Source organism: Microcaecilia unicolor, chromosome 10 (assembly GCF_901765095.1).
Source record: "Microcaecilia unicolor chromosome 10, aMicUni1.1, whole genome shotgun sequence".
Classification (NCBI taxonomy): domain Eukaryota; kingdom Metazoa; phylum Chordata; class Amphibia; order Gymnophiona; family Siphonopidae; genus Microcaecilia; species Microcaecilia unicolor.
The window spans coordinates 138448845-138472966 of record NC_044040.1 but is presented as its reverse complement, the minus strand read 5'-3'; the positions used below and the strand labels follow the sequence as shown (position 1 = coordinate 138472966).

The following is a 24122-nucleotide window of genomic DNA, read 5'->3' as shown; positions in this document are numbered from 1 at the left end:
TAGAATCCCTGGTAGTGAAAATGTGATGGTAAAGCCTGAGATCATCTGGCATCTATGGTCGTGCACAAGGAATGAAATTTGACAGTCCATATGGTCCTTATCTGCCACTATATTCTCTCAGGTCAGTATTCAGATATTACAGTGTATTTTTTTTTAAACACCAACCATTGCGTCTAAATATTTTGCATTACAGTACATTACAATATACTTTTATACCACTGATACTTTCAGGTTCTTATCAGATTACAATAATTAAAAAACCAAGACAATCTCTTGGGAAGCATAAAAACAGAAAATCTTATTGAAGAACTAATTTTAACAAATTTCTTTAAAAGATAAGTTCTTACATTTTTCTTGAATAAGAAAAAAGATAACTGAGCAGCAAAACAAATATTAAAATCACTCCAGGACCTCAATGCTTGAACTGCAAAAAAACATTTTAAATCTCTTTACTCCCTTAATTGATGGAAGGATGAAAAGTAAATTGTGAAATGATCTTCTATCCCTATTATTGGAAATAAAGTCCATATGATCCATTATATACATTTTATGTATATTATCATGATGCTGATAACTGCTACACAGATAGCCAGCAGTATTCAGCCATTATCTATATAGCCATATGGATAAATTTAGGAGTCTTTTGCTGTCCTAAGTTTATCCATATAGCTATATGAATAGTGGCTCATTAAATCTGGCTATATGTAGATGTAGGTGGATGCAGTAGTAGTTAGGGTGGTGGACTTTGGTCCTGGGGAACTGAGTTCGATTCCCACTTCAGGCACAGGCAGCTCCTTGTGACTCTGGGCAAGTCACTTAACCCTCCATTGCCCCATGTAAGCCGCATTGAGCCTGCCATGAGTGGGAAAGTGCGGGGTACAAATATAAATAAAATAAATGCCCATACTCTGCCCAGGCATCATCCAGCAGCACTATCTTTACAGTACCACTGAATATATACAGATAGAGGGTTTATATGTTTAGTAGCCACTGCCAAACACACAAACCCTATTGAATATTGACCCATATATTTCTATGGATTTGCTGGAAGGTGAAGAGAATGCACATTTGGACAGATTGGTTCTTGACAGGTCATATAACAGTAAAACTGGAAATTGAAAACAAATAGGCCTGATTATACCTTTGTTTAAATTCTTTTTGACCTTTTCAGGTGACCATAAAAAAGAAATAAAATTTGCCACACAAAATAAAGATATTTGAAATGTGTAGGAGGAACCACCAGAGACGCTGCAGTAACACGTGCCACACTCCCTACAGACATGCCCAGAAACATACATTCCTCCATTATTTTTGCCTTCTGGAGCCCACATACTGAAATCTATTTCTGCATTACAGGGTCTGTTTACAAAGGCATGCTAGCATTTTTAGTGCATGCTAATGATTAGCGCATGCTAAACATTAAAGATGCCTATAGAAATATGTGGATATGTCTAACATTTAGCGTGTGCTAATTTTTAATTCACTCTAAAAACGTTAGCGTGCCCTTGTAAAAGGACCCCTAGGTTAGCATAAGTTTTGGCCTGCAAACTACTGCAGAAATACAGCTCCCACTACTTCTTAGAACAATTTTGACACTTTAAAATAATTGTTACGTTTTGGGGCACAAAAAAAAAAGAAAGTTAGCTGTAACAAATTCTCTTTTTTTTTCACTCTATAAACATCTCACAAAGAATTTTAATATTACCCTATTTTTAAACACTGGCCTAAGTTTCCCTGCCAGAGACATGTTTAAAGGGTCAGTGTTGTTTACCTACAGGGATCACACAATTTACATTCTAAAACCTGCTTGCCTTGCTATATTCTAGATTTCTTTTCTAGCACGCACGCCATCATCTCTGATTTTGTAACTGAAATCTTTTTCTTTACTTTTACATCTCATTGCTTTCACACACTCATACCTTATATACACACACTATAAACCAAGAGTGTCAAACTCATTCAAATGTCAGGATGAAATGGAAAAAGCATACATGATGTAAGCTAACTGAAGAGTGAATTCCCTTTCCAATTTTATGGCCAACTAGGTTGTGGAGAGGGAGTGGGTGGGGAAAGGGGCCTCTGTACAATCTCTTTTTGCACCCACTTCCTGAAGGGGCAGAGACTGCAAAGGGATAAGAATGGGTGCAAGAGAATGAATATTTGTTGTACTGTTTGCCTCCAGACTCCCCCATCCCATAGCTCAGGGGTGGGCAGTGCGGAAATATAATTGGAAAGGAGCTTCAGTTTTGTAGTACCTCCAGAGTGTAATGTAGTCAGACATTCTCAGGCTAGAAAAACAGTCTCAACTATTTGCTTTATACAGGATGTATTCTACCCAGGTGTTCCCTCCACTTCCTTGAGGGATCAAAGAGACCTAAATAGCAGCCAGCATGACCCATGACATCTCCTTCTCTTTATCAGTTTTCTATATATTTGACCGGTTTTTTCTGACTCGGCTAAAACATGTCTTGGTGGGTATTGTGATCTGTGCAGTTCCACAGCTGACTGCAACCCAGGAAATGGGGAGTGTGACACTTCTGGTTGTCTCGGGCTCTTCGTTGGAGTATTCTTTTGTAGGGTATCTGGGTTGTGTAATATCTCTTCTTTGGTAACAAAGGTACCCCTACTCCAATAGCACAATCCAGAACTTTCACCGCAATTGGATACATGCAGAGGCATAATCTAATCTCCAGTGGCAACATCTCATCATTAGTGGGCCATCCTCTCTGGATCTGCTGTTTCGCAGCCTGGTAGATCTCATTATTTTCTCCAGCGTGCCAATTAGTAGTTATTGTTTTAGGCACTGAAACCAGTACTATCTGTGGGTGAGACGCCGTGTCGATCAGTAAGGCCAATTCAGTAAAAATATCCAGCTGTGATCTCATAATTCAAAGGTATATATCTGAAGGCAAAGTATCATTCTCTGTAGTGATTTAGGTGCAGTGACCAGGGGTTTCTTGAGATAGAGACCAGTGGCTTGTGATCGGTTTGAACACTCACTTGTCTAGTGCAGACATAAGTAAGAAAATGCTCCAGTGCATGAACTATGGCTAGAAGCACTTTCTGAATTTAGGCACAGTTTTGCTCCACATTTGTAAATGCTTGGGATACATGTACAAGAGATTTTCCATTTTGCAAAAAGCAGGTCCCTAGATCATGCTGGCTAGCATTGTACTGCACTACAAGATCACAGAATCCCAACACGCGGTCTCTCTCAATAAGTGCTTCAGGTCATCTAGCATTGAGCTATGTCTCTCAGGTCAGCAAATGAACTTGTTTTCCTGCTCAAGCAGTTCTCTAATGGGTGAACATATTCAGAGACTTCAGATATAAACTTTGCTAGATACATTGCCATTCCAAATAATCTCAAGACCCCATGTTTATCTGTGGGCTGGGCTGGTTCCAGTAGCGAGGCTGGACCCTGAGAATGTGGGATCATCTCAGGGAGAGCCCCAGAGAGCCTCCTAGAAGTTTTTTTTATTTGAAAGTGTGTAGGCTCAGGATCGCTGTGTACACATGTGCACTGAGGAGAGTAGGTGCCATAGAAACAGCATTGGGGGCTGCCAGCTCATGAGCAGAGCCGTGCAGCAGAAGGTGCCCAAATGCAACAAAAAACCTGGAGTTTGCTATTGAAGGAGTCCCTGGCAAGGTAAGGGAAACAGGGGAAGTTGTTCTGTAAAGTGGATTTTATTAAAAGCTTGATTTAAGAGGTGTAAATAGGGAAGGAGTTTGTGGTGGGATGCTGTATGAGTGCCTACAGAACTCCCAACAGGAATCTAAATGGTCTGGTGAGTCAGTTTGGAGGGCAGTGCTGATTGAAGTGGATGTGTATTGAAAGCTGTCTGTGCTAAAGTAATCTTGGAAGGAATTTGACAGTTGTGAGTGTCAATTTCAGAGTAGAGTGTCTGGTAATAAATTGTGAAGCCCGTGGTATCATTTGGCTTCAAGGTTCTGCGTGAGTGAAGGTTGTGTGGAAGGCACTGTTAAGACTTTGACTATATTTTTAAATTTTATCCTTAAAGAATAAATAAGGGGCAATTGACATTTTTAACTATTATACCCTAAATGTCAAACCAGAAGCTGTCAAATCAGCTTGAATAATTTGAGGCTGCTTTGTTATATTAAATGTCTGTGTTCTGAGGTCCGAGGGGCAAGAACCTTAAGCCTCTTAGGCCCTGATGCTCAAAAGTAAACGTGGGCACCAGAGGCCATTAGCACTCTACTAGCGCCCGCATTTATCTGCGCAGAATGATTAGAGGCCTGTGAACGGGAACAAATGAGCATGCAGATGAACAACACAAGTAGCATGCTAATGTAGTCAAACTCATGTAAATGAGGTCATTTTGTATTCTTCTCCAATGCTCAGAAAAGAGCGCCCAAAACAAAGCTGCCTTACTGCTGCAAAAAATAATGGCAGGTCAGAGCAGGCATTAGGGTGCTGGAAGAGAAGATTTCTCATGATTCTCATGCTTCTCTCATGAATCTTTCTGCAAAATCTGCCAGTTCTGATTGCTTTTGGAGGCAGAAGGAAGCCTGTGCAAACCCTTAAGCGCTGGTCGTGAGAAACAGCACACCCAAACGAAAGCATACGTTGGCGTATGTTTCCTGCATCTAAATTTAAAGCGGACTGGAATAGCAAAGAGGTGCAAAGTGTCTTACTACAACAGAAGAAATATTCATACAAATAAAGAACTTGTTTGGACTTTTAGTGTCTGCTTTCTGTTTATTTCTAAATTTAAAACATCCATGCTTAAAAAAAATTAAAAATGCCCAAAGTGAAAACGCACATTGGCATCTGTTTTTGTGTCTAAGTATAAGCATCCAACCTAAAAAAAAAAAAAAAATTAAAAATGTTTATATTTAGGCCACAGAAAACAGACACAAATGTGTGCTTCACGTTCGGGTTTTACTAGGCATATACACACAGGAGCCGAGCTTACTGCGGAATTCTGCATATGCGCCAAGCACAATCCTCCCACCAAACTCCCTAATGCTCAACACTATGGGCAGACCTATATTTGTATCTCATTACTGTTGAGCATTAGGGCATTATTCTTCTGCACTGTTCTGGTGGTATTTTTACGACACTATTTGGAACCATGATGGAGTTTTGAGCATCGGGGCCCTAATTATTTAATATTACTGTAACAACTTGAGGAATTTAAAGCTGTGATTGCAGATGTTTTGCTGAAGCTTCCTTTGATAGTGAAATACAGACTACTAAATGCTCTGAAACCATATTGGTGACTACTGTCTATTTAAGAAGATAGATAGATAGATAGATAGATAGATAGATAGATAGATAGATAGATAGATAGATAGATAGATAGATAGATAGATAGATAAAATGTTCTTAATTTTATTTAGAGAATTTAAAGGAGAATGAGTGTGTAGAAATAGAAATATTCTGTGGGAGGGTTCTAGCAAGGACTCAAATTACCTTTTACTTTGACCAGATAGGGAAAGACAGGGAGTTCTACCTGAGATAGTTTAGGGTTTTTGTTACTGAAGGGTCCTTTTACTAAGGCGCACTAACAGATTTAGTGCACACTATATGGTAAGGCACCCATTATATTCCTGTGGGCACCATATCATTTAGTATGCATTAATTGTTAGTGCACACTAATGGGCTCATTTTCGAAAGAGAAGGACGCCCATCTTTCGACATAAATCAGAAGATGGGCTTCCTTCTCACAGGGTCGTCCGAATTGGTATAATCGAAAGCTGATTTTGGTCGTCTCCAACTGCTTTCCGTCGCAGGGACAGCTAAAGTTCAAGTGGGCGTATCGGAGGCTTAGCAAAGGCAGGACTCAACCCATAATCGAAAGAAACAAGGACGTCCCTGACAAACACTTGGACGACTTTACCTGGTCGTGTTTTTCTTACGACCAAGGCACAAAAAGGTGCCCGAAATGACCAGATGACCACTGGAGAGAATCGGGGATGACCTCCCCTTACTCCCCCAGTGGTCACTAACCCCCTCCCACCCTCAAAAAACATCTTTCAAAATATCGATTGCCAGCCTCAGATGTCATACTCAGCTCCATCACAGCAGTATGCAGGTCCTTGGAGCAGTTTTAGTGGGTGCAGTGCACTTCAGACAGGCAGACCCAGGCCCATTCCCCCCTACCTGTTACGTTTGTGGAGGAAACAGGGAGCCCTCCAAAACCCACCAGAAATCCACTGTACCCACATCTAGGTGCCCCCCTTCACCCGTAAGGGCTATGGTAGTGGTGTACAGTTGTGGGTAGTGGGTTTTAGGGGGGGTTGGGGGGCTCAGCACACAAGATAAGGGAGCTATGTACCTGGGAGCAATTTATGAAGTCAATTGCAGTGCCCCCTAGGGTGCCCGGTTGGTGTCCTGGCATGTCAGGGGGACCAGTGCACTACAAATGCTGGCTCCTCCCATGATCAAATGGCTTGCATTTGGTCGTTTCTTAGATGGACGTCCTAGGTTTCCATTATCGCCGAAAATCAGAAACGACCAAGTCTAGGGACAACCATCTCTAAGGACAACCAAATTTCAGGATTTGGGCGTCCCTGACCGTATTATCGAAACGAAAGATAGACGTCCATCTTGCTTTCAAAATATGGTTTTTCCCACCCCTGAATGGGGACGTTTTGCGAGGACGTCCTCATCAAAACTTGGACGTCCCTTTCGATTATGCCCCTCCACATCTGTTAGCATGCCTTAGTAAAAGGACCCTTGAGTTTGTAAAGACAGGAGTAGAAGTCACAAGAAGAAGAGGACTGGCAAGAGAGTGCCAATTTAAAGAAAGAAGAAGGCAGAAAGCATACAACAAAGAGGAATCAATTCCTTTTTAAAGTGATAGAGATAATTTAAGATATAGGATGTAGTTATAGAAAAGAAATTTTGTACTTATCTGATGTTGCATTTATTGTCTCTAGTTATGTACACTAGATCCAGTTATGGCCTAAAGAAAAACATAAACTCTTTTATTAAAAATTTTTTTTACCTCAGAGTTATTTTTCCAAAAGTGGTATTTGTATTTGATTGGTTTGTTGTTATCATTTTGTCTGTGCCCTTTGCCTCTCCGAGAAGAATCGCACCTGAAATATCAGCCACCTGAAGACTACTAGCTTTGGTAAAGTAGGGTGTGATTGCTCCTGGAGGGGTCAAGGGTCACATTAAGGGAAGATAATCTGTACTCAGTCTGAGAAAATTGATTTTGGCCACTGAATGTTGTCATCAGCATTCAATACTGGCTCTCCCTATTAATTTTGATTCTGAGAAGATGTTTGAGCACATTGAGCGTTCGTGCCTATTTTCTGTGTTATTAAGATATAACATTGGGTGATTCTTCCTAGATGCTATCAAAACTTTGTATGATAACTGGATGGCAGTGGTATTAGTCAATGGATTGACCTCGCCGGTGTTCTCCTACAAAGAGGAACTAGGCAAGGGTGTCCATCATCACAGCCATTGTATTTACTGTTCTTGGAACTACTCTTGGTCCAGCTTAAAGGTAACAGATATACCAGGTATACAAATAGGTAAGGAACAAGTGAAATGCTTGGCTTTAGAAGATTGCATCATTATGGTATTAACGGATCTAGTAGAGTCACTTCCTCAGGTCTTAAACACTTTTACAAATGTTGGAACCTTCTCTGACTGAATGTATCCAAGTCAAAAGCTTTGCCTTTGAATTTAATTGTTAGAAGACATGGTTAATGTTCCCTTAAAGGAGACAAAGGATTCTGTTTGGTACCTGGGAGCAAATAAACCAGCAAACATGATACAGCTCTATATGGATAAATTCAGATCCCTCCTTAACAATAGAGACTGAGATTGTTGGCACTGCCACTTTTGCTGTTTGGAAAGATATTCCTCTATAATGTTCCTTTTTAATCCGTCACTGGCTCTATCTGTTGCAAACTTTTCATATTTAGTTAAGACAGTGAGATATCCAGAGATTACGTGAGACACTTTGAGGATTTTTGTGGAATGGTAAGAAGACTAGGAGTCTAGTGCCAGAAACTGACGTTACCAAAGGAAAAGTGTACAGTCTGTTAGATCTTAGAATGTATAACTTGGCTTGTAGATTAAGGCTGGTGAGAGATTGGATGCAGGGCACTAAGGCCTTCACACCATTGGACCTAGAGGCCAAATAAGATCCCCAGTGTCCGGTACATATGTGCTGCATACTAGATCTTCATCTTTATATAAACAATTTAGCAGACACATAGTACAGAATCACATGTGAATAGTGTGGAAAAAACTAAGCCATAGATTAGGAAGCAGTCCATTTGTTTTGCCCATATTGCCTTTTATTGACAACTTAAATTTTAAACCAGAGCTAGACACTGTTACATTCTGTTAGTGGCATGCAAAGGGATTACAATGGATCAGAGATATATTGGATGGACAAGGGCAATTGTCCCCATTTAATATATTTCAACCCACATATTTATTTATTTATTTATTTATTTATTGCATTTGTATCCCACATTTTCCCACCTATTTGCGGGTTCAGTGTGGCTTACAATACATTGTGAATGATGGAAATACAATTTGTTACAACTTGGTTATGGATTACATTGTGAGGAGTTATGCGAAAACAAAGTCAAAGTATCGTTAAGGGAATAGAACAATGGAGAAGAACAATGGAACAATGGAAAGAAACAACGGGAAACTGATAGGGCAACTAAACAATAGTAGGAGAACATTCGGTATAACATTTTTCTATGAGTAGAGGTATAAATGTGGTAAAATTACGGGGGATGGGAATTCAGAAGAGAATGTATTGTTGCATTACTAACAGTGTGTGTGGACTTCATGTGTTTTGATCCTTTCAATAAATTTTATCAAAGAGATGAGTTTTCAGTGATTTGCGGAAGTTGGTTAGTTCGTAGATCGTTTTCAGGTTGCGTGGTAATGTATTCCAGAATTGCGTGCTCATATAAGAAAAGGTTGATGCGTGCAGCGTTTTGTATTTTATGCCTTTGCAATTAGGGAAGTGAAGGTTGAGGAAAGTTCGGGATGATCTTTTAGCGTTTCTGGGTGGTAGGTCTATTAAGTCAGACATGTAAGCTGGGGCTTCACCGTGAATGATTTTGTGGACTAATGTGCATACTTTAAAAGTAATGCGTTCCTTGAGTGGGAGCCAGTGTAGCTTCTTTCGTAAGGGTTTGGCACTTTCGTATTTTGGTTTTCCAAAGATGAGTCTGGCTGCTGTGTTCTGGGCTGTTTGAAGTTTCCTCAGTATTTGCTCTTTACAACCTGCGTATAGTGAGTTGCAGTAATCCAGATGGCTGAGTACGAGGGATTGCACTAGGCTGCGAAAGACGGATCTTGGGAAGAATGGTCTTATTCTTTTCAGTTTCCACATGCAGTAGAACATTTTTTTGGTTGTGTTGTTTGCATGAGTTTCAAGTGTTAAGTGGCGGTCAATAGTGACTCCAAGGATTTTTAAAGTTTCTGAAATTGGAAGGTTTAGTTTTGGTGTGTTTCTTTCTGTGGATTACTTTGCTTTCTTGCAAATATGGCATTATGTATATATCCTCCAGGGACCTGACTTAACGGTGACCAGAGTACAAGCTTTTGAAAAAGGCTTACAGCTGAAGACCAGCGGAAAGGTAAAATTGACATATTATCATAGGGCTTTACTGGATCTCCTTCCGGTGATACACTTGGAGATGCTGGCCTAGGCATGGAGTGTTGATATAGAATGTTTGATAGATACTGATTTAATTCAGAGAGATCTCAAAAATATACCTCTGATTTCTATAAACATGCCCCTATGTGAGTTAGAATATACATTTTTTTAGGTTCAATAATGTTTATTTATTTAGAGCACATGCAAAATAACAAGGAACATGGTAATGTAACCACAATTAGTATAAAACTAGAAAAGGAGTGGAAAACAGCCATCAGCTATGTCTGAGCTACAACTTTGTTAAACTTCAATAAATACCCACAGTAGTCAAAGAGAACCAGAAAAGGGATTTGTAAGGCTTGCATAAAATCATAATATAGCACATAAGAAAAGTTATATATTAAGATGTGAACCATATTGTGTTAAAGGATCTCATATCTTATAAAAAAGATGTTAAAGCCCTGGATGATTCAGCTGCAACCTTTTCATATCTCACACATAGACAGACTGTGTTCCACCATAAACCAAAATGCAGTTGAGAGGAATTTTTCCAATTAGACAAAATAAGTTTTATAGCTATAAGTAATAATGCTTTCATTAGTTTGGCATAATATATGTCAAGTACAGTGGTCAGTGCAGGAGGATCTATACATATAGCTGACGACAATGGTTCTTCTATATTGAGCAATACGCATAGTCTGGCCCATACTTCCGACCAATATAGGTGAAGCTTAGGACATGTAAATATCATATGATCCAATGTGCTAATACTAGACAGACACAACCAGCAAAAATTTCTACCTTCCGTTTTAAGTTTAGAGATGTTTATGGGAGTCCAAAAAGCCCTATGTAGTAGAAAATATGCAGATTGAGAAATAGATACCAATCTTAGAGATTTAAATATATACCACCATACTTACTTCCATTTTTCTCATTCAATTCAATACCTGTATCAGAATGACATACACTACATAAAGCATTGGGGCTCACATACTTGTTCGCCTGCAATAATTTGTACCAATTTGATACCTCTTTTCTTTTATAAGCAAAAGGAAGACACAAAATCAGGCATATAAGGGGTACTAGCTATGGATGTGATGCCTGACTTGGTTAGCCAAGACTGAATGCAGTGAACAAATTGCAGCCATCTATAGTATTGGTTAGAGGATAGTTTATAAATATTGCATAACTTGGAGAAGGGAATCCATGTTTGATTGTCCTCTAGTAACTCACCAATATTCCAGACATCCACTTCCTGCCATTTAGGCCAATTTATGAGATAACCTTGTATACACAAGTCAGGATTATTCCAAATCAGGGCAGATAGAGAATCAGACCATTTTATTTTAGTCTTAATTTCTAGTTCTAAAAAGACAGTTCTTGTGGATCTGGCAATTGTATCATCTTCCTGTAATTTAAAATTGTGCATAAAAGGGATAAAAGACCCAGATTAATCTCATGAACCCATCTACCTTACATATACTGAAGAGAAAACGACATTGACCCAGAATCTATCTCCCACCTTACCCTCCTCTCTCTATCACCTGTCTCTACCTACCTACCCATCCTATTACTACCCATCCATCCTTATACTTAATTTCCTACTTTACATAACAAAATTCTGTGTTTCCTATTACTATGTAAGCCGCATTGAGCCTGCTTTTAGTGGGAAAGTGCGGGATACAAATATAATAAATAAATAAATAAATAAATAAATAAATAAATATATTGGAGTATTTTTATGTTCAAAGTGTAGCCAGAGTGGACTGGCATATGTGGGAGAGTCCACCAACCATCTGGAGCCTTGTCTCAACAAGAAGGCTAAATGATTTTCATAAGCACTAGGGAAATCAACCTCCCCCCAATTCAACTTCGTGAATTTCAATTTAGCTAGAGCAATTCTCTGAGTCTTATTATTCCATAAGTAAGGTGAAAATAATGAGTCAATCTTTTTGTACACTTGAGGATTGAATAAGCATAGAATCATGCCCAATATATAATTAATTTTTGGTGCTATCATCATTTTAATCGACTCAAGACGACCCCACCATGAAAGTTTCAGAGGGGACCATTTCGTCATTAATTGTTGCACCAATTCCAATATGTAAATAGAATTATATGACAATGTTTCATCTATAGTGGGTCCAAAATAAATACCCATATATATTTTTTTGTTAGCTGACTATTGAAAATTATATTTCTGAAATTCATCACCAAATGTGTAGGCATTAAGTGACATAATTTCTGTTTCTGAGATATTTAACCCAGATATTGCGGCATACTTATCTATTACTTCTAATATATTAGGCATGGAGCTTGGAGTGGTGTATAACACAGTCATCTTGAGGCAGATAATTTGGCCTCCACCTTATTACTGTATTACACCTTAACGCTATAAACAAAGGCTCCAGTGCTATGTTGAAGAGGAGAGGCGACAGAGGACACCCCTCTCATTGGATGGAAAGGTGTGGACATAATACCATTAGTTTAAACCCTAGTAGTAGGCTTGTGATATAATAACTTAGGGAGCACCGCCAAAGTGGAGGGCCATGATTCACTACATACAGGAACACACAGGCAGGGCTGTGCCAACCCAGTAAGCAGGGTAAGCACCGCAGGGGGGCGCCTGCCTTCAAGGGCGCCGCTGCCGGTCGAGTTCTATTTCAAAATTAAAAAAATAAACCGTACCGCTTTGGCACGTCGGCGCCTATGCGCATGCGCTGCTGCCTTCCTGCGCGCAGCGCTCGGGCTCGGCTCTCCTCCCACCCTCCCCATCAGCGCCTAGACATGTCCGCCTGCGAGCTCTATACCCGGGTAAGTGAAGCGGGGAATCTATCTCTTCAGCTGCTCAGCGAGCGGCGGGGTTAGGGGCGCGTTGAGAGAAAGGAGATGCCACACGGGCGGGGGGGGGCACCAACTGATAGTCTGCAGGGAGGCGCCAATGACCCTAGGCACGGCCCTGCACACAGGGAAGGAGTAATGTAACCAGCAAGGCTCTTCCATAAAGATAAAAGAAGGACAAATAATTAGGAAAAATAAAGCTTTAATTCTTCAAAAGACCTGACACAGCACTGTGTTTCAGCAAACAAGCCTGTCTCAGGAGTCTGTCTGAAAATGTTACTGAAGATGTAGCCAATGATAGTCACTTGGAAAACTGTCTTGAAAAAGACGCAATGCCAAAGGAAATGGGAGTCAGTGCGAGACACTCACTCTTAGAGAGAGGAATTTGATCTTGAATCGCTAATCCGGTTACTCAAGTTACCATTGGAATGGATACTATTACTCCTTCTTTTATTAATTGTGATTCCCCTGTTTTACAGGGAACTACTATATATACAATGGATGATGGTTGTACAGGGAGGAGAAGCGGGTGGGGGGTGGTTGGGGAATTTAAAGAAAAAACAAAAGATATGGATGTTATCTGTTCAGGTAATAGTCCAGACAACAAAACAGAAGAATCAATCTTCGCAAAGCAGTCCAATGGTGAACAGACACAGCAAAGATGAGAATGAAATCACACAAAGTCAATAAAAGTGCTGTTCTACTTTAATCAAAACAAGGAATGACGCGACACAGGCTTGTGTTTCGACCACCTGGCCTTCATCAGGAGTACAATGCCACTATAGATGTTGAAATCTACAGTGGTGGAAATAAGTATTTGATCCCTTGCTGATTTTGTAAGTTTGCCCACTGACAAAGACATGAGCAGCCCATAATTGAAGGGTAGGTTATTGGTAACAGTGAGAGATAGCACATCACAAATTAAATCCGGAAAATCACATTGTGGAAAGTATATGAATTTATTTGCATTCTGCAGAGGGAAATAAGTATTTGATCCCCCACCAACCAGTAAGAGATCTGGCCCCTACAGACCAGGTAGATGCTCCAAATCAACTCGTTACCTGCATGACAGACAGCTGTCGGCAATGGTCACCTGTATGAAAGACACCTGTCTACAGACTCAGTGAATCAGTCAGATTCTAACCTCTACAAAATGGCCAAGAGCAAGGAGCTGTCTAAGGATGTCAGGGACAAGATCATACACCTGCACAAGGCTGGAATGGGCTACAAAACCATCAGTAAGACGCTGGGCGAGAAGGAGACAACTGTTGGTGCCATAGTAAGAAAATGGAAGAAGTACAAAATGACTGTCAATCGACAAAGATCTGGGGCTCCACGCAAAATCTCACCTCGTGGGGTATCCTTGATCATGAGGAAGGTTAGAAATCAGCCTACAACTACAAGGGGGGAACTTGTCAATGATCTCAAGGCAGCTGGGACCACTGTCACCACGAAAACCATTGGTAACACATTACGACATAACGGATTGCAATCCTGCAGTGCCCGCAAGGTCCCCCTGCTCCGGAAGGCACATGTGACGGCCCGTCTGAAGTTTGCCAGTGAACACCTGGATGATGCCGAGAGTGATTGGGAGAAGGTGCTGTGGTCAGATGAGACAAAAATTGAGCTCTTTGGCATGAACTCAACTCGCCGTGTTTGGAGGAAGAGAAATGCTGCCTATGACCCAAAGAACACCGTCCCCACTGTCAAGCATGGAGGTGGAAATGTTATGTTTTGGGGGTGTTTCTCTGCTAAGGGCACAGGACTACTTCACCGCATCAATGGGAGAATGGATGGGGCCATGTACCGTACAATTCTGAGTGACAACCTCCTTCCCTCCGCCAGGGCCTTAAAAATGGGTCGTGGCTGGGTCTTCCAGCACGACAATGACCCAAAACATACAGCCAAGGCAACAAAGGAGTGGCTCAGGAAGAAGCACATTAGGGTCATGGAGTGGCCTAGCCAGTCACCAGACCTTAATCCCATTGAAAACTTATGGAGGGAGCTGAAGCTGCGAGTTGCCAAGCGACAGCCCAGAACTCTTAATGATTTAGAGATGATCTGCAAAGAGGAGTGGACCAAAATTCCTCCTGACATGTGTGCAAACCTCATCATCAACTACAGAAGACGTCTGACCGCTGTGCTTGCCAACAAGGGTTTTGCCACCAAGTATTAGGTCTTGTTTGCCAGAGGGATTAAATACTTATTTCCCTCTGCAGAATGCAAATAAATTCATATACTTTCCACAATGTGATTTTCCGGATTTAATTTGTGATGTGCTATCTCTCACTGTTACCAATAACCTACCCTTCAATTATGGGCTGCTCATGTCTTTGTCAGTGGGCAAACTTACAAAATCAGCAAGGGATCAAATACTTATTTCCACCACTGTATGTATTAGCATGATAGATCTTGCTATAGGCTCACTCTCCTCAAATGTCACTCTCCTGAGTTTCAAATGAACACAGACAAATGCAGCTACCTCCACAACTCCAGCTTTCACCCTTCACATACAAAAAAATCCATTATTCACAGCCAAGCCACAAGATACCACCATATCTGCATATCTGCTCTGACCCAGGGGACAGAGATAGGCACCTCAAAATACTAACTGCATCCTTCAAACAGAAAGGCTATAACCCCAAAATAATCTCCAAGAATATTGCCTCCGCCCTAAAAACACCTAGGGAAAATCTGCTACAGTACAAGGAAACGAAAGCCATGGACAGAACCCCCCTTGTAGTGACATACAACTCAGAGCTGGAAAAACTGAGGAAAATTAGAAGAGATCTGAAGCCACTATTCCAGGAGGATGAATTACTGAAAGAGATATTCCCATCCCCACCAGTGCTGGCCTTCCGACAGCCACCCAATTTAAAACACAAGCTGGTGAGAAGCAAGCTCTCAACAGAGACCCATAAAGAAGAGAATGGCACACATCCTTGCAATATATCCAGCTGCAAATTATGCCAAAACATTTCACAAGACCCCACAGTCATTCACAAAGGAAAAATATTCAACATAAAGAAATCCTTCACATGCTCATCTTCCAATGTAGTTTATGTCATCCAGTGTAAAAAATGTGACGAAGGGTGCTATATAGGAGAAACAAGCCAGATGCTGAAGAAGAGATTTAATTTATATAGACATCAAATGAAAAATGCCAGTGCCAGCCAGGCACAAAACCAGAACACTTTACTAATGATTTAATGGTGAGAATACTGAAAGGAAACTTTAAAACAATACAGGAACGCAAGACCTTTGAAGTCACAATGATTAAATATTTTGACACCCACCGGACAGGACTTAACAAAGATCTGGGTTTTCTAGCCCATTATAAACCATGAAATTTCACTGCTTTGTCACCCTCTGATCACCATGCATATCTTCCTGTCCCTCATCCTCTCAGCCCTCTCTGTTTCTCACCTAGCCCATCCCTCCCTCATCCTTTCAGACTGTCATTGAAATGCTTTGATGTTTCACTTATATATGCTGTTACTTAACAAAATTTGCATATTTCTGATCTGATGATGAAGGGCTACCTTCGAAAGCTAATCATAAAATGTATTAAGTTACTCCAATAAAAAAAGATATCATCTTATTTTCTGTTCTATGTTTTATTTTATTCTAGTTCTATTGATTACCTTTAAAAGTGGACTAGCATGGCTACCACATCTCTCTACTCAAAATGAATGCTTCAATCCAAAGTTGGATGAAAAAATTGAAGCGTTCATTTGAAACTCAGGAGGGCGACGGGAACTTTGCGGATGTCAGAGTTGACTGTCGCTTCTCTGATGGATGATTCTGAGGCTTCCATCCAAATTCCTCCACCCCAAAAGATACTGATCTCAGATGCATCCAGTCTGGGATAGGGAGCTCATGCAGAGAGGTTTCACACCCAGCGTCACTGGTCCGCTTAGGAGACCAGGCTTCACATCAATCTCCTAGAGCTCTAAGCAATCTGGAATGCTCTAAAGGCTTTCAGAGATTGGCTGTTGAACCAAATTGTTCTCATTCAAATGGACAACCAGGTTGCCATGTATTATGTCAATGAGCAGGGAGGGGGTACAGGATCCTACCCCTTGTGTCAGGAAGCAGTTGGGATGTGGCAGTGGGCCACCAACCATGGCATGGTGCTGTGAGCCACATACCTTGCAGGCAAAGACAACAGTCTGGCAGACAGACTGAGGAGGGTGATACAACCACATGAGTGGTCTCTCAGTATGGGCATTGCCTGCAAGATCTTCCAAGAGTGGGGCATGGAATGGTTCTACTAATTGGGTTTCTGCAAGGTACTTGTGACCTGGATTGGCCACTGCTGGAAGCAGGATAGTGGGCTACATGGACCATTGGTCTGACCCAGTATGGCTATTCTTATGTTCTTAACTGCCTGAGGATGTCTCCAGGATCCTGCTGGGTTCCAGGAAAGATTCCATTAAGAGGAGTTATACTTTTAAGTGGAGGAGGTTTGCCATCTGGTGTGAGGGCAAGGCTCTAGATCCTCTCTCTCGCCCTACACAAAAGCTGCTTGAATACATTCTACATTTCTCTGAGTCTGGTTTAAAAACAAGATCTGTGGGGGTTCACCTCAGTGCAATTAGTGCATACCATTACCATGTAGAAGGTAAGCCCATCTCTATACAGTCTCTAATTGTTTACTTCATGAGAGGTTTTTTGTTGTCAAAGTCCCCTGTTAAACCTCCAACTGTATCATGGGACATCAATGTCATCCTCTCATAGGTGATAAAAGTTCTTTTTGAGTGACTTGATTCCTGTCATCTGAAGTACCTGACCTGGAAGGTCTTGTTGTTGGTGGCAGTCACTTCAGCTCACAGAGTCAGTGAGCTGCAGGTCCTAGTAACTGATCCACCTTACACAAAGATTCACCATAACAGAGTAGTTCTCCACATATATCCTAAGTTCGTTCCTAAAGTAGTGTCAGTGTTCCTTCTTAATTAATCAGTCTCTTACCAACATTTTTCCCCAAACCACATGCCCATACTGGCAAAAGCACACTGCACACCTTGGACTGCAAGACAACATTGGCCTTCTGTATAGAGTGGACTAAAGCCCATGGAAAGTCCACCAAGCTTTTTGTTTCTTTTGATCCAAACAGGATGGGGGTAGCCATTGATAAATGTACCTTATCCAATTGGCTAGCAGACTACATCTCTTTCACTTATGCCCAGGCTGGGCTGACTCTAGAGGTTCATGTCACAACTCATAATGTAGGAGCCATGGCTGCATCATTAGTCTGCCTAAGGTCAGCCTCTATTGAAGAGATTTGCAAAGCTGCGACCTAGTCTTCAGTCCACACAGTCACATCTCACTACTGTCTTGAGCAGAATACCCGACGAGACAGCTGGTTTGGTCAGGCAGTGATGCAGAATTTGTTTGGCGTGTAGAATCCACCTTCCTACGCCCATTCTTTTCTGTTCCAGGCTGCACCTTCACAACAGGACTGTTGTTCTTAGTGTTGTTGATTCTGGTTGGTCTTGTCCCTATTGTCTGTACTTTGTTCCTTTTCAGTGAGCCTGGTAGCTAGGGATTTCCACATGTGAGAATACTCTTGTCCTGCTTTTCCCTTGGAGAAAGCGAAGTTACTCACCTGCAGCAGGTGTTCTCCATGGACAGCTGGACAAGTATTCTCACATACCGTCCGTCCCACCTCCCCTAGGAGCTACATCTTTTTTTATCCAACTGCGAGTCCTGCATGAATCAGACAAGTGGGAAGGCACTCATGCATGTGTGGTGTGGGCCTACAAAGGCTACTAGAAGATTTAGAACACTGGGCAGTGTCCATACCAGGGCTCTGTCAGGGAACATTACCCACATGTGAGAATATTTTTCTTGCTGTCCTTGGAGAACACCTGCTACAGTTGAGTAACTTTGCTTTATATGGAAGTGAATAAAGGAATAAAATCTTGATGTGGGACATTGATCATGTGCTTCTAATTTTGGAAGGCACTGAAATTGAATTTGTGAAGTTTTATGAGTGGTTGCATTTCCAGCATGACTATCTGATATTTACTATTCAGTATCACCATCATAATGTTTCCTTTCCTGACACTGATATTCTTAAGGCTGAGGGCAGACTTGAGACTAGACTCTCAGTCACGTAAAATGTCTGACAGAAATAAATTTGACAGTATCCATCCACCACATTTAAAGACAGTGCAGATAGCGTATTTGAGAAATGTATTAAGTAATTTTGTAAATTGCTTTGATAGTGGCTTATTGCTTTAGTTAATTCACTAGATATTGGCGATGCTGCTACAGTTATAGAATTATTATTTTTCAGTGTTACAGGTATCGCTATTCACTACAGCCGCATTTTTGTTCTGATCTGTTGCACTGGTGGATGGAATGCACATTTGAGAAGGTTTTAGAGGCACAAGGTGTGCTTAAATAATAAAAGCTTAAAAATTTTTAAAAAATCTTAACGTAGTGGAGATTTTCAATGATTGAGAAGCTTGTCCACCCTCTAGGGTATTAATCCACCTTTGCAGTGTTTGGGTGAGTTATATCTCTGAGATTCTCCCCCTCTTAATTATAATTTTTCTCTGCATTATTCATACATTAAAGTGTATTCACCCTTGTGCAACAAAGCAGAACAGACAAATTTACATATGGATTAAATGAATGGATATGGAAGGGTAGAGTTATTCCTCTAACATTCTTCATATGGCATTAGAGAAGTTCTTCCACAGTTTTGATATATTGGTAATCTGGGGGGGGGGGGGGGGGTTGTATATTAAAAGTATCCAGGGCATGGGGTAGTTTGACTGTTTTATATTAGGGGGAGCAAAAGGGTGAAACTTGGCACATTAACATATTCATTTGCATACAGACATCTCATACATATTCATTATTATTATTCCAAAGGGGAAAAAAACAGGCTAAGACTGAATATGAAGCCAGCATATCAAAATAATGACGATATTTTTTTAAACTGAAATTAGCCAGCATAATGGGAAATTTCTCTCATAATCCTCTTGCATTCACATGAATTAGCAAGGAAAGAGCACAATTTCCCTCTTCCCTTTCCCTAGGCTTGTCTCCAGTATCCTCCTGTTTTCTCCTTTTCCAAAGCCAAACTCTTTCTCCCTTCCTCTCCCCCTCTCTCTCTCATTCCTTACCAGCACTTCCCTGTTTCCTCATACCATGCCACATGGCTATAAAAAAAATACCCTCCCCCTCTACTGCTACCCCCATAAAGCAACACTTTTTTTCTGGCGCCATCCACAGGCAGCACTTTATGCTATGCCCCACACCTACAGATGGTACTTTTTTTCCCCAGCCCTCCTTCCCCAGAGGTAGCATTTACCCCCCCCCCCCCCCCCTCCCAGGCACAACTTTTCCTTTTGTCCCCTTCTACTGACAACTGACAGCACTTACCCCCTGGGGTGGTTCAAGGCAGTTTGCTTCCTGATGCGAAGGATGAGGTGGCACCCCCCCCCCCCCCCCCACCAAGGCACCTAAAAGAGTAGGCCCCCTGAAAACTCTGGTTAGGAAGGAGAGTGAGGAGGTCTCTTTACTCTTTACTGAACACTAGTCAAGCAGTTGTCCAAAGGAAAAAAATAATGTAGTTTATATTCCCAAGCTTTACTAAAAAAGAGAAAGAAAAAAAGTAAACTTTCAAGCTCATTTTCAAAGCACTTACTCCCAAAGTTCCATAGAAACCTATGGCACTTAGCCTCCCAAAGTGCTTTGAAAATATGCCTCTTTGTCAACAAAAATTGTTTGAGTTAAATTATGTTGCCTCAAACTCTAATATAAAAAAATACAGACCCCTAGCTCTGCACTGTCACAATGTTAAATGCAAACAAACATTCTGCATCCACAGAAGTCTTTATCACATGCAATGTGTGCAGAGCAGAACTAGGGCATGTTCCTATAGAATTCACTATACCAAAAAAAAAAAAAAATCTGATTCTGGTTTCATCTCAGTAGCAGCAACATAACCCCACTCCAGCAGCAGAACTATTATGAATGAATACAAAACCCTACAAAAGTCAAATCCACTGTTCCATATCGGCACTGACAAGGACCTTCCTAGGAAAAGGCAGCATCACAAATATCACAGTGAGCCCTATTGAGAAAACTGAACAAGCTAGAATATTATATCAGAATAACTGACCTCACTCACACATGCAGAACACAAATAGACCCTTTCTAAATACAGAATGTGACCACAAACTATAAGAAAAATATGCAGACAAAATTAGGGCTAGATTCTATATATCACAACTAAAAAAATTAGCACTGAAAAAAAATATGCCTAGGCGTATTCTATAAAGTACGCCTATATTTAGGCATACTTTTTAGAATACGCCTAAATTTCCACATGGTTTATAGAATATGCCAAGTGCTCATCTGCACAACTAAATTTAGTCACAGGCAGTAACACCAAGTAAAAACTTTGTGTAAATACCAATGCCTAAATTAGGCGCGAACCGAGTGTATTCTATAACAACATGCATATATTTTAGAAACACCCACAACACACCCATTCCATGCCCATGGCCATGCTCCCTTTCCAACTATGTGACTTAGAATTTATGCGCATCACGTTAGAGAATATGCTTAGACAGTTGTGCGCATATATTCTAATTAAAGCCAATTAGTGTCAATAATTGCTTGTTAACATCCAATTATTTATTTATTTATTTGTTGCATTTGTATCCCACATTTTCCCACCTCTTTGCAGGCTCAATGTGGCTTACAATACATCATGAATGGTGGAAATATATAAGAAAATAGACATTTAGTATTACAGAAGGGTCTTGGTTAACATTATAATGATAAAACGTGATAGTATTATAACAAGCGGATATTATATTAAAAGACAATTCTGGATGTATGTGGAGGAGTTCACATTTGTTGATCTTTGTGGTATGCCTTGTTAAAGAGATGGGTCTTCAGTAGTCTACGGAAGTTAGTTAGTTCATAAATCGTTTTTAAGTTGTGCGGCCGCACGTTCCAGAGTTGTGTGCTCAGGTATGAAAAGGTTGACGCATGTGTTAGTTTGGATTAAGTGAAGATTAAGGAATGTGCGGGATGATTTTTTTGCATTCCTGGGTGGTAAGTCTAATAGGTCTGACATGTAGGCTGGGGCATCTCCGTGAATGATTTTGTGAACCAGGGAGCATATTTTGAACGTGATGCGTTCTTTAAGTGGGAGCCAGTGTAGCTTTTCACATATGGGCTTAGCACTTTCATATTTTGTTTTACCGAATACGAGTCTGGCTGCAGTGTTCTGGGCTGTTTGAAGTTTCTTGATTATTTGCTCTTTGCAGCCAGCGTAGAGTGCGTTGCAGTAGTCTAGATGACTAAGTACCATTGATTGTACCAGGTTACGGAAGACGATCCTTGGGAAGAAAGGTCTTACTCTTTTTAGTTTCCACATTGAGTGGAACATCTTCTTGGTTGTGTTTTTCGCATGGTTCTCAAGTGTTAGGTGTCGGTCAATGGTAACTCCAAGAATTTTTAGGGTGTTTGAGATTGGGAGATTCAGTTTTGGTGTATTAATTGTGGTGAATTTGTTCGTGTTATGTTGTGAGGTGAGTATTAGGCATTGGGTTTTTTCTGCATTGAGTTTCAGCTGAAATGGATCCGCCCATGTATGCATGATATGTAGACTTTGGTTGATGTCATTGGAAATTTCCGTTAGATCTTGTTTAAATGAGATGTAGATCGTTACGTTGTCTGCTTATATGTATGGGTTGAGGTTTTGGTTTGATAGTAGTTTGGCCAAAGGTATCATCATTAAGTTAAATAGAGTCGGTGAGAGGGGGGATCCCTGTGGAACTCCGCATTCTGGTATCCATGTGGCTGATGTGGTCGAATTAGATATCACTTGGTATGATCGTGTGGTTAGGAACCCATTGAACCAATTGAGACCGTTGCCTCCAATTCCGAAGTACTCGAGGATGTGTAGTAATATTCCATGATCAACCATGTTGAAGGCGCTAGACATGTCAAATTGTAGAAGTAGTATGTTCTTGCCAGTCGCAATCATTTGTTTGAAACCCCAGCAACTTTATGAGACTTGCCTACGAACATAAAAGTACTGTGCACACAACATATGCACATTCGTTCTACTTAGTAGTTTGTAGTATATGTACTAAATTGTAGTAGAACATTGCCGTTAATTGTGAACAGAATATTCTAGAAATAAGCAGTGGATTCTCCCCAAGTACATTTTAATAATGGTCTATGGACTTTTCCTTTAGGAAGCCATCCAAACCTTTTTTTTTAACCCTGCTAAGCTAACCGCTTTTATTACATTCTCTGGCAACAAATTCCAGAGTTTAATTACACGTTGAGTAAAGAAATATATTCTCTGATTTGTTTTAAATTTTCTACTTTCTATCTTCATTGCGTGCCCCCTAGTTCTAGTATTTTTGGAAAGAGTAAAGAAAAGATTCACATCTACCCATTCCACTCCACTCATTATTTTATAGACCTCTATCATATCTCCCCTCAGCTGTCTTTTCTCCAAGCTGAAGAGCCGTAGCCGCTCTAGTCTTTCCTCATAGAGAAGTCGTCCCATCCCCTTTATCATTTTCATCGCCCTTCTCTGTACCTTTTCTAATTCCACTATATCTTTTTTGAGATGCGGTGACCAGAATTGAACTTTGGCTGTTTTGGCTGTTTTGCTGGTGGTTGCAGCTGGGCACTTGTGGAGGTGGTGGTGTATGCCTAGTGGCCTCACTGGTTGCAAGTGGAGGGTCAGGTGTCTGCTCCATGCTCCCTGCAAATGTCTAGGCCACCGTGTAGGCCTGGAGATCCTGCCGGAGGCCCAGAAGCTGCTGCCACATATTCTGGGCTGCCTGTCGGCTCTCCTGTATTATGTGCAACTGCTGACCACATTCCCTCTGCACTTCCACCCCTCCTGGAGCAGCTCCATTATCTTCTGCCAGCAGTCTTTTTGCCTGACGCAGCACCTGGCATCTCTGGTAGTAGGGTCCTTTATGGGCCTGCTGTGGCTCTCCATCAGCCTCCTGTGGCTCTTGGGTCCTCATCTGCAAATGTCGCAGGAGGTTGGGTTTAATGACTAATAGCTCCTGCTCCTCTTCCTCCTGACTGTTGTTGTCATCAGGCTCTTCCACTGTGCCCTTGTGTGAGGCCTCAGCTGCCACCGATTTGCCCTCTACCTCCAGAGGAGCCTGTAATGCCTGTTGATTGCTGGTTCCTGGCTCAGCATCAGACTCCGGGTCATTGCCTGCATAGGGAAAGTAGAGGAAGTATGTCTGTTGCAGTACCTAACCTGGCAGTCTGCTGCAGCCCTCCTGAACATTACCCTCCATGTGCACCTCCAGACCACAGCTGAGGAGGAATGGCATTGTCACACAACCCAAGGATGTCTGCCTCTATATGCAACACTGCAAGAGCCTAGGGGTATGGTGCACTGTGTACCTCAGATGCCAAGGTGCCAAACAGCCACACAGCCAGGTGTGTACAGAAGGAAGGATTGTGGAAGGGGTGAGGAGGGCACAGTGAGAGGAACATAGAGGTGTGGAAAACAGAAATACATACTGATTGATGATGGGTCTAGGCAGAGGGGGGAAAAGAAGGCACCTAAACATGACAGGTACAGGGGCTCTCAACCTGCCCCATTGGCTTGATACAGTGCATTAAGGCATTGGCATATTGCTGCCC

At 41.3% G+C, this 24122-nt stretch overlaps 1 protein-coding gene across 1 annotated transcript in view; it reads left to right on the top strand.

Annotated features, from left to right (window-relative positions):
• Window positions 1-24122, top strand: part of SNED1 (sushi, nidogen and EGF like domains 1) — a 684146-nt gene that overhangs the window by 655690 nt on the left and 4334 nt on the right.